Source organism: Berghia stephanieae, chromosome 5 (assembly GCF_034508935.2).
Source record: "Berghia stephanieae isolate SIO BIC M18660-M18661 chromosome 5, UCSD_Bste_1.3, whole genome shotgun sequence".
In the NCBI taxonomy this organism is placed as follows: Eukaryota; Metazoa; Mollusca; class Gastropoda; order Nudibranchia; family Aeolidiidae; genus Berghia; species Berghia stephanieae.
The window spans coordinates 70843628-70855109 of record NC_088364.1 but is presented as its reverse complement, the minus strand read 5'-3'; the positions used below and the strand labels follow the sequence as shown (position 1 = coordinate 70855109).

At 36.7% G+C, this 11482-nt stretch overlaps 1 long non-coding RNA gene across 1 annotated transcript in view; it reads left to right on the top strand.

The window, feature by feature from the left end:
* The first annotated feature begins 7851 nt into the window (after positions 1-7851).
* The window catches only part of LOC144974206 (uncharacterized), a 5152-nt gene continuing 1521 nt past the window's right edge, over positions 7852-11482 (top strand). The window contains exons 1-3 of the long non-coding RNA XR_013645667.1: positions 7852-7929; positions 9553-9630; positions 11402-11459. This is a non-coding gene — a long non-coding RNA (uncharacterized LOC144974206). The remainder of the gene's footprint in view (positions 7930-9552; positions 9631-11401; positions 11460-11482) is intronic.

Sequence of the window (11482 nt, the reverse complement as noted above, 5' to 3'; positions counted from 1 at the left end):
CCGAAGCTTCGAAGCGCTTCACATTGACCATCAGTAAAAAACATTACACACTGCAGATTTGGACATACGAACAAAAGCTCACACGCATCCAATTACACACTCACACACATACACACACACATCCATATACACACTGTACATAAATATATTACTCACACACACCAACAAACACGTATATATATATACTTTTTACCTCAGAACGGAATAAAACATATTTATATAACAATGTTACAACAAATCGTCCTTATTTATGGAGATTATCAATTTTAGATTCGTAACATTATACCAACAATTTTCCCACTACACACTAAACATTTAACTATCGTGTTGTTTTTTTCAAATTCCGAGTGGATAAAAAGTGTTATATACTAGTGCGGGGCGGTCCTTGGCAAGCTTAAGGACCACGGTCCTACGGTCCTTGGGAAATGAAGACCGCAAGGACCGGTCTCTAGACCGGTCCGTTCATTCTTGAACCGTTAAAGACCGCTACACGATGAAAACCGTGGCCTACAGGAGTAAAACACACGGAGTAGTCACACTCATTTCAAATTGTAACCTAATTAGAGAAGAGGGGTGATGCCTTCTTTATTTGCTCACCGTACTTCATTGTTACTTCGATAATTTAATAAAATTTGAAATTTATCCCCATTAACGGAGATAATGGCATCGCCCAAGGCGTTGATCGAGTTGTTCGTGGCGTTGATACACACACGCAACTCCTACCCCCCCCCTCCCCCCCCCCCCCCCCCCCACACACACACACATTAGAGGGCAGCGAGCATTGAAGAGTAAGAGAGAGACGTGAAGTTATAATAAGAGGGGTGGATGAGGTGATAAGAGGGGTCGATGGTGACTTTTCGCCAGATCTAACAAACTCAGCTACCCATTCATTGCTGAGTAGACAGGGATTCAGAAAAAAATCGACTGCACCCGGGATCGATCTCTGGCCCTTTGCGTATAAAGAGAGTGCTCTATCAACTGAGCTATCGGGGTCCCCAAATATTCTATTGGACCTTTTAAAAATACAGACGTTATAACTGGTTTTTTTGGACGGAAGAAACTAATGAAACTCATATTACTTGATTAGTTAAAACCCCAAACGAAATTTTAATATTATTGTATTATTTTAAATGACAACAATGCGATAGAAAGGAGTGGCGACAAGAGATGGACAAAAGAAAACAAAAAATCAGACTTGCAACTTGCTAGGTTCGACACACACACACACACACACACACACACACACACACACACACACATCTTTAGTAGTCACATACATTTCAAACAATAACCCATTAGAGAAGAGGGGTCATGCCTTCATCATAGATCATTGTCATTGCGATCATTATGGTGTAGTAAATTTTGAAATTTACCCCGTATAATGGAATCGTCCAAGGCGTGCGCCTCCTGTTCCCCCCATCTCACACATGAAAGGGCGGTTTGCGGAGTGGAGGGAGGTGGTCGTCTGCTTTCTATGGTCGTCTGTGTCGTTTAGTGTATGGCAAAGGGGGGTGGGTGCGATTAATTAAGTGGGATGGGTGGTGATTGGTGGAAGATAGGCAAAGGACCGAGGCAACGAATCGCTGGGGAAGTAGTATGGCGCGAGACCGTTGAAAGGTGATAAGAAGTGAGGACCGCCGGCGGTCTTCCTCTTTGGGACTGGACCACGGTTCACAGCTAAAAGACCGTGGGACCGGTCCTCGGTCCGGTCCTCAGCGCGGCACTATTATATACCATTAATAGCATTGTCCGCCTCATCAGTAAAGCTGTTATGTGGTGTAGCCGATCTCTTTGAACCAAAGTCAAAACTAAAATCAAGGTCGGCTTTAGCATGCTTGAGTTGACACTAATGTCTTGGAGGTTCCATTCACTATCGGTTGTCTCTATAATTTCATTCGATCGATCTTATGGAGGATAGGGCCTCTCTGACGAAGCTTTCCGTTTTGTCATCTCCACCGTCATTCTTTCTCTTTGAAGTGGAAACATTTTGACCCTTTTGTTTTGGGCTTGAATTTGGAACCGGAGCAATAGGCCTAGATTAACCCTTGGAGTGTAATGGCATTAAAAATACCCCAACTTCATCAATAATCAAAATAGTGCATGTGTATAACACTCTCCCTCATTAGAAGGTCTTGGGATCGAGTCCCACTCTGAGCGACGCATAATTGAGTCCTTGGAAAAGACCCACATTATCTAGCCGTACCCAGGTGTAAAATAAGTATCTGGCCGTTAACAGCACAGTCTCTGTCGGGGGAAAATGGCAATATTAATAATATCTCTTTACAGGCGCGTGTTCCGCCCTAATTGTTTAGTTGGTGACAACGAAGAGAGTGGCCATACAAAAAATTATGGAGATAGAACCACCCTGACAAATGACCGGAATGACCACCAACTGACCACTCATTAAAACCCGCTAATAACTATATAAAATAGACACATCGGAGACAAATTAACACATTCCTATTACGGTTCAGCTCTGCATTGACCATGAAATGACCAATAAATGACCATTGATAAAAATAGAATGGGCTACAACCTTTTCGTAGTTAAAATACAAAATCTTATCATGGAATTCGACGTATGTTTAGTATTGTTGCTGACCAGGGAACCCTTTGCAAAGTGCCTTGACCACGTTTTGTGGATTTTGCGCTATATAAATTACTTAATGTTCTTTTTTTGTTTTTAGTTTTTGTTGTTGTTTTGTTTCTTTGTTTGTGTTTGATTCTTTTGTGTTTTCGAGCTTTTAAATTCATAGAGATAGGGAGAACAGCTGTATTATCTTTTTAAATAGTCAATCATTATTTCGTAAATTATCTTTACTAGTAAAGCATAACCGGGAGATAATGGGCTTGAATTTCAGTCGCATCCTGACTTAAGAAATTGGCATTTATTTAATTTAGCAGCTGTGATATTTATGGATGCTCAAAATTATAGAGTCCAATGTGAATACAACCCAGTAAAACAGTAAATTGAAATTTTGATTATGTAGTTAAAAACACAATCATTCTTTCTAATCCACGAAAACTCATTATACATCATTTACATTACGTAATTTAATTATTATTGAAGATCATCCTAGAAAGAATCAGGTCTACCATCGATAATGAAGTTGGCGATGTACAGTTTGGCTTTAGAAAAAATAATGGGACAAGAGAAGCAATTTTCTGTTTAAATAATATCACACAAAAATACCTTGATCATCAAAAAGAAATCTATGCATGCTTTATCGATTACGCAAAAGCATTTGATAGTGTACAGCATGGAGAATTAATGACATGTCTGGAAAAGGCAGGCATTGATGGCAAAAATATACGGCTAATCACAAATCTATATTGGCATCAAAAATCAGCCATCAGGATTCAGGGCGATCTGTCACCTTTCACGCCAATTAAAAGAGGAGTTCGTCAAGGATGTATCCTCGCTCCATATCTATTTAACCTGTACACAGAGTTTATCTTCCGTAAAACCGAGCACATTCCAGGTATTGTTATTGGAGGTAGGAGGATAAATAATCTGAGATATGCAGATGATACAGTATTGTTGGCATCGAACGAGACAAATCTACAGATCCTTGCAAATCAAGTAAACCTGAACAGTACAGCAAAGGGTCTAGAGATGAATGTTCAAAAGACGAATGTAATGGTCATGTCAAAGAAGCCTGAAAAAAGCGCAAAAGTCCAAATTAATAATCAAAACATCGAACAAGTAGATTCTTTTAAATATCTTGGACAGACAATGACCAACAACGGAAAGAATGAGCTGGAAGTGAAAAACAGGATTGCTATAGCTAAGTCGAGGTTCAGTCAACTGAATAACATTTTAACTTCGCAACAAACGCATATGAAAACGAGAATAAGAATACTCAAATGTTATGTCCACTCAGCACTTCTCTACGGCTAAGAAACATGGACCTTGAACAAACAAATAGAGAAAAGAATTGAGGCCTTTGAAATGTGGACTTTCCATCGCCTTGGAAAAATCAGTTGGAAAGAAAAGAAAACAAATCAAGAAGTCTGTGACATCCTTGATATCAGACCAACCCTAATGAAAGTAATAAAAACAAGAAAAATAAAGTATTTTGGACACCTAAGACGCCATCAAACTGTCATCAAGGACATTCTTGAGGGTAGAGTTGAGGGGGGAAAGAGGAAGAGGCAGGCCAGCAAGAACTTGGATAGATGATGTGAGGACATGGACAGGATTGTCGGCAGCCGAATGCAATCAGCAAGCCGTCAACAGGGAAGATTGGCGTGTCATTTCAAGTCGACCTCAACCCATGAGATGACACTGGAAGAAGAAAAATTTAATCGCTTGAAAGAGGAATGCGAAGTATTTCTCCGTCTACCTTGAAATCAATACCAGATGATCAAAGCTCTGAACTAACATTAGGGGTTTGATCATCTTGAGACTAAAGAATAAGAGGGCGCGCTTATCTCTGAAGTTGACATCAGAGGTTAGATCATATCAGCGGATTGAGAAAAACGCTACTTCAGAGGTTAGATCAACGGGCCATAAATTTGACAATCACTTTTGAATCGGAAGGTCCTGGGGTTAGCCTTGCTCGGTGCGGAGTTGAGTACTTGGACAAGTTTCTTTACTCACATTCCCTCAGTGTACTCAGTTGTAAAATGAGTACCTGGGCGTTCACAGCGTTGTCTCTATCGGAAAAATATCGCTTTTTACGTCCCGGAATCCTAAGAATCTTCTTATACATCCTGCTGCTAAAATAGTTCTGTCATCTTTTATACCTCCCATAGTGGGCAGGGAGGCAGTTACTGTGTCTTCTATCCCCCTATATCTGATGTCCAACGTGCTTTCTGTCTTTGTCTTGGCATGTGATTATTTGGTTTTGTCCTGTCCCTGGCCGGATACCCTGGCTGAGAGGGAAACAGTCGAATCAAAACTAGAGGTGCCTAAATGAGCCAATAAAATGGAGATAAAAAAATAAAGTGAGTAGATGTGACTCATATATAAGGGAACAACACAAAACAAACAACGTTTCGGCCCTTGGCCTTCGTCAGGAGACAGTAAACACAAACACAAATAATATGTAAATTTACAAAATATCACATTTTGTCAAATGTGGAAATAGATGAGGAAGATTTAATTGATATTGAACTTGAACACGTATCAGACACACGAATACATGGAGTAGTAGGCAAATTAAGTAGTAAAACCAAAACTAGAGGTATCTAAATGAGCCAATAAAATGGAGATAAAAAAATAAATTGAGTAGATGTATTGATTAACTAGTACTCAACACGATAACCTGTCCACTAACTTGGACGTAAAAACTGTCCCAAGCGAATCATTCACATATCAAGTTTTACTTATATGCCTGCATCATGCACTCACTAAACCCATTTGCTGATATATAATTGACAATTTCTCACCAAAAGTCTTGGATAACCTTTTGTATAAGCTTACTTTCTTACAAAAAGACATAAAGCAATTTGTCTTAATGTCAAAACAATAAATTATAATTGAGCTTTATATAGCGCAATATCCACTATTCGTGCTCAAAGCGCTTTACAAGAGGTCCCTGGCCAATAGCAACACGTATGACGGGACATGACGCCTGTTAGGCGATGTTACAAATTTTCGGACAGAGACAACGCTGTTAACTTCTTCTTCTTCTTCGGCCAGGAACTCATTTTACACCTGAGTACGGTGAGAGAAAGTGAGTAAAGAGCCTTTTCCAAGGGCTCAACTATGCGCCGAGCAAGGCTCAAACCCAGGACCTTCCGGTCCGAAAGCGAGTGTCATACCACTAGACCACATAGCCACACATGAGCACAAGAGTGGTTAATATGGGTACCTAGAGAATAAATTCCTTTTTGCTAATCAATGGGTCGAAAACGGATATAAAATACAAAGAATACAAATTTATTGAACATTAATTTTTGATTTAAAGTAAAAAAAAAGGACTCGAGCATATACATAGGACAATCTCTATAGCGCTTTACATGGGGTCCCTATGTAGCGACCATTGACATAAAAACGAGACGAAACTACGCTTGTTAGGCGATACTGTATTATTTCAAACAGAGACAACGCTTTAATGGCAAAGTACATATTTATACCTGAGTATGATGAAAGGATGCGTGTATATATATATATAAATATATATATATATATATATATATATATATATATATATATATATATATTATGTATATATGTATATATATATATATATATATATATATATATATATATATATATATATATATATATATATTGAAAAAACATGAACAAACTAAAAGGAATTAAGAAATGAATCGATCAAAAATTAAATACAAAAACAAACCAAAAAAAAAAAAAAAGAACAAAAGTAAGAACAAAATAAAAGACACAAAAAAAGAGAAAAAACACGAGAAGTTATTTGATTCCACACAATATAGTCCGTATGGTAATAAAAGACAGATGGTGAATAATATTCAATTTTGCTGAAATTTGTCAGCGAATAAAATTAATGATTGCTATAATATCAAATGGTTGAAAGTTTAATATTTAAAGTTTATTTAAATTTTTTTAAATTATTCATTTTCATCTCCTGCATCATCATCATCGTCATCATCATCATCATCATCATCATCATCATCATCATCATCATCATCATCATCATCATCACCATCATCATAATAATAATAATAATAATAATAATAATAATAATAATAATAATAATAATAATAATAATAATAATAATAATAATAATAATAATAATAATAATATATAATATAATAATAATAATAATAATAATAATAATAATAATAATAATAATAATAATAATAATAATATAATAATGATAATAATATAATAATAATAATAATAATAATAATAATAATAATAATAATAATAATAATAATAATAATAATAATATAATAATAATAATAATAATAATAATAATGATAATGACACTGACAACTCAAGCCATGCAATACAAAGTATTAAGAAAAGTATTTAGATAAGAGTGTTCGCGAATAAGTAGCAGCTCTCCTTTATCTCAAAACCCGTTGATCAAACCTCGGAAGTGACGGGGTATCGGAGGATTGATCGTTATGAAAACCCCGGACACGAAGATTTGATGTCGACATCAGGGCTTTGATCAACGGATTCACGAAAACGCTACTTCAGAGGTTTGATTATCGGACCGTCGAATGTCAGGCCCATACTGGAATAAAGTAGCTCAGTGTTGGACCCACACACACCACAAGAAATCAATGAGCTAGAAAAAGTCCAACGTAGGACGTCCAGATTTGTAGAACCCATTAAAAACCAAGAGCGGGATATGAGCCTAGCTCAGATCATGAGCGATCTCCAATGGAAGCCGCTACTTGAAAGACGTTCCATCAATAAACACCTCGTATTCCACAAAGCACAAAACGGAAATATCGAGATTCTAATTGGCCATTTGAAACAGAACAACAACAAAACAAGAAACTCAGCATTCAATTTTGAAATCCTCCACTCAAGAACAAACCATCATCTTTACTCTTCCTTCCCCTCCACCATCCGACTTTGGAACTCCCTACAAACCATTTATTTATAAACACGCCCTTTTGACTGATGACTTCAAAAATCGCTCCCTGATTCCCTCTAAAAAAGCATGTTACTGAAAAGACGGCCATGCAATCTTAAAGCCTAAAGCTTTGGCCTTAATGGAAGAAGAAGAAGAAGAAGAAGAAGAAGAAGAAGAAGAAGAAGAAGATTGATTTAGATAATTTCACTTTGTAAATAGGACATACATTATAATACGACAGCTGCATTTGACAGATATTTAAATTAATTGTAAACATTATTACGTTGATTTATTCTAGGCATCCTTATATATCGTGGTTATGTCCAAACAGATGTATATCGGTCTGTCTTTTGGTTGCTTAAGTCGTTTACTTCATTCGGATCACCATGAGTGTCTTAGCGTTTGTCGTAAGCTATAACTTTTTCTATCGTGGTGGTTTCAATACTTTTTTAAAAAAAACACACACACACCCACACACACACACATATATATGTGTGTGTGTGTATGTGTGTATCAGAATAAATCTGACTAGCATTTTTGTTGTCAAAATAGGTGGAAGTGGAACATGTTTACTACCTAAGTATTATTTTTTTTATTGTGAAGTCATCTCTTTGAGAGCAGCTATACGAGACATGAACTTTTGTTGTTTATTTGTTTATATTATTCTTTTGTTGTGTTACAGAGAAATCATTGGCTATTTCATACCTCTATTATATTATATTAAATTTATTCGGGCGATAGAACGGTGTATGAGCTGACTGCTCGTGTAAAACGCCTGAGTGATCGGAGGCATTAGTAGTTATAACCTTTAAAATATTAAATTTAATTTCCACCGTAAACAACCATTATATAGACAACTGCGGAACATGGGCACTAACCGGAACCGAAGATCAAAGATTAGACAGATTCCATAGAAAACAACTGAAAAGAGTCCTGAATATACGATACCCCACAAAAATAAGCAATAAAACACTGTATGAAAAATGCAATGAAAGACCCTTATCCATTCAAATCCTGGAGGCAAGATGGCGGCTTTTTTTTTGGGCATATACGCAGAAGAGATGAAAATGTACCAGCTAATATAGCTATGAATACTTTTTTCACCCCATCTGGACACATGAAATATCAAGGTAGACCACCCACGTCAATTCATACTGTCCTCAATAGAGACCTAAAACGCCTTCAAAATAACAAAGAATTAAAATCAAAGGAAGACCTTACGAAATTAGCATCCACAGCAAAAGACCGTGAACTGGAAATGACAAGATGATTAGAGAGGCAGCCGAGGCGTACCGATCGGATGATTAGGAAGCGAAAGGTCAGTCAGTCAAACGACCATCACAATGACCGAGCAACTGATAATGGACTACTGGCAAAAACTGGCCTGCAGTTTTATTTTCATTATATCATATGGCACAAAACAAACTTTTTGAGGTTTTCTAACATTTCTGGAAAGCCAAAAGCATAACAATGAGTAACCAGTAGATTTTTGACCAATCAAAACATGGAATTTGTGACACACCTTAAAACGTGGTCGGACAAACATGGTTGTTTATAGATGGTATGCGCTTGGCTAAGAGCTCACATTGCCATCCGGAAGTTTAACGAACCAACACATAAATGTATATGTAACCTTGGACGTTTATAGTCCGGTTAATAGAGTTTAGTGAGAATTACTCATAAACGCGGATGGCAAAAAGCAATAACAAAGACCTGGTCTTTGTTATTGTTTCCATTATGACGACTGTCCGAGAGGCGTGGTAATGTTCCCTTCCACTAGATGTCTATTCAGAACTTTTAACAGAAAAAAAGTTCAAATAATTAATATTATAATTCATAAAAACATGTAATTCAATATATCTACTAATCTTGGCAACATTTTCCTTTAACATCAAAGCTGACAAATATTGGAGGAGAACTAAAATCCTATAATATATCTAAAACTATCTATTTGAGAGAAGGAAAAAAAAGTTGTTATAGCCGAAATGGATAATACATGTTTTCCATTTACCTTTTGATTTTTCCATAAGTTACTTGGGTGCCTGATGCTGTGCACGTTATGTCGTGTTATTGAAGGGGTCAGGCAAAACGATTGCACGAAACCAGCGGTAAGTTGCAAGCCGAATTAAAGCTGCATGGAAGTTGTCACATTAGCCGATATACGCTAATAATCGGGTTTTGTTTATTCATCTTAACTAGGCCACTACCACATTATCTCATTCATCTGTGGTGTTTCATTCATCCTGTTTTGTTGATAAAGGGGAAACCCGAAACGTTCATTTGATCTGTTTTTTGTAATTAACTTGAATCTTACATTCAATTTCACATTATTATTTATTTCTTCGAGCTTCGAGCAGCAACATTTACATTACCGACTATAGGAAAATCGTTACATTCGTTACGATACTTCCAACATTTTTAAAATTCAAATGTCTTTTGTACATCATAAAATTTAAAGAAAGTGAACAGTGTGTTGTAGAGCAAGTTTTGCTAATAAATTATGTATCGCGAGAACTTTACTGCTATTGTGTTTGAGTGGTAAAAAATATATTTTTGTGTAAGTTGGTGTGAAGTTTTGCGGAAAATCCTGAAAATGGCTGGTAAGGAGGGGGTTAACCGTTACCCGTCGTGATCTGGAAAGAGCGTATTTAAAACTTTGGCCAGAAAACTCGTCCTTCAAATATCGATCGATTTAAATGACCCAAATCTTGGCAAAACTCTCAAACCTGGGACTTAAGTAATTAAGACCTCGCGACGTCCCAGGGTTGAGAGTTTTTACCAAGAAGAGGGTAATATAAATTGATCGATATCTAGAGAACGAGTTTTCTGGTCAAATTTTCTAAATACGTTAAATCTTTGACCATTATTATTACAATTTATCTTGGAAAAGCACTCTAACCTGGGACTTGCGAAGTATTCATGAAATCCCAGGTTTGACCGTTTCATGATGAGGATTATGATCTTTTTTTTCAGAGTGGTGCTGTTATTGTTCTTGTTGTTGTTGTTGTTGTTGTTGTTGTTGTTGTTGTTGTTGTTATTTTTGTTGTTATTGTTGTTATTGTTGTTGTTGTAGTTGTTGTTATTATTTTTGTTGTTGTTGTTATTGTTATTGTTGTAGCTGTTGTTGTAGTTGTTGTTGTTGTTGTTGTTTTTGTTGTTATTGTTGTTCTGGTTGTAGGTGTTGTAGTTATAGTTGTTGTATTTTTTGTAGTAGTAGTTGTTGTAGTTGTAGATGTAGTTGTTGTTGTAGTTGTTGTAAAAAAAAAAAAAAGAACTCTCAAACTTGAGACCTCGCATAGGTAATTTGAATCAATCGATACTTAAAGGACGAGTTTTCTGACCAAATTTTTGAATACCCGTCTCTCTGGAGCACGGCTGTTGTCTGTTCAACAACCTTATCTAGAAATAAAAAGGGCATGTTTTGTCTTTCAGAAAATTAAACGGATTGTGTAGAATCATGGCCTTCAATATACTATATAGAGGGCCTTGGTAGAATTCCTTTGTTGTAAAAACTTACAAACTTGAGCATTTGTTGCACAATATCCACAAAACGTGCTAAAGCGCTTCACAAGTGGGTCCGAGCCAACAGCAACACTCAACGTGTTAGGTGGTATTGCATCTTTTTAAAATCTGACACTGACAACGCTGTTGACGGTCAGGTACTTACTTTACATCTAAGTATGGAATGAGAAGATGAGTAAGGAACATTTAAAAACGACTCAACTACGCGCCGCTCAAAGCAGGACTGGAACCCAGGACCTTCCCATCCAAAGGCGAGAGTCATATCATAAGACCACACAGCCGAACGAAGACATTCAATGACCTATATCATTTGTTTCAATTCACTTTATATTGATATCAGTTGAATCTTCCTTGCAGGACTGTGGTCGCAGACAATATTGTGCACGCTCAAGATGTTGGTTTAACAGCTTCGAAGGTATCTTTGGGAATTTTCTTCTT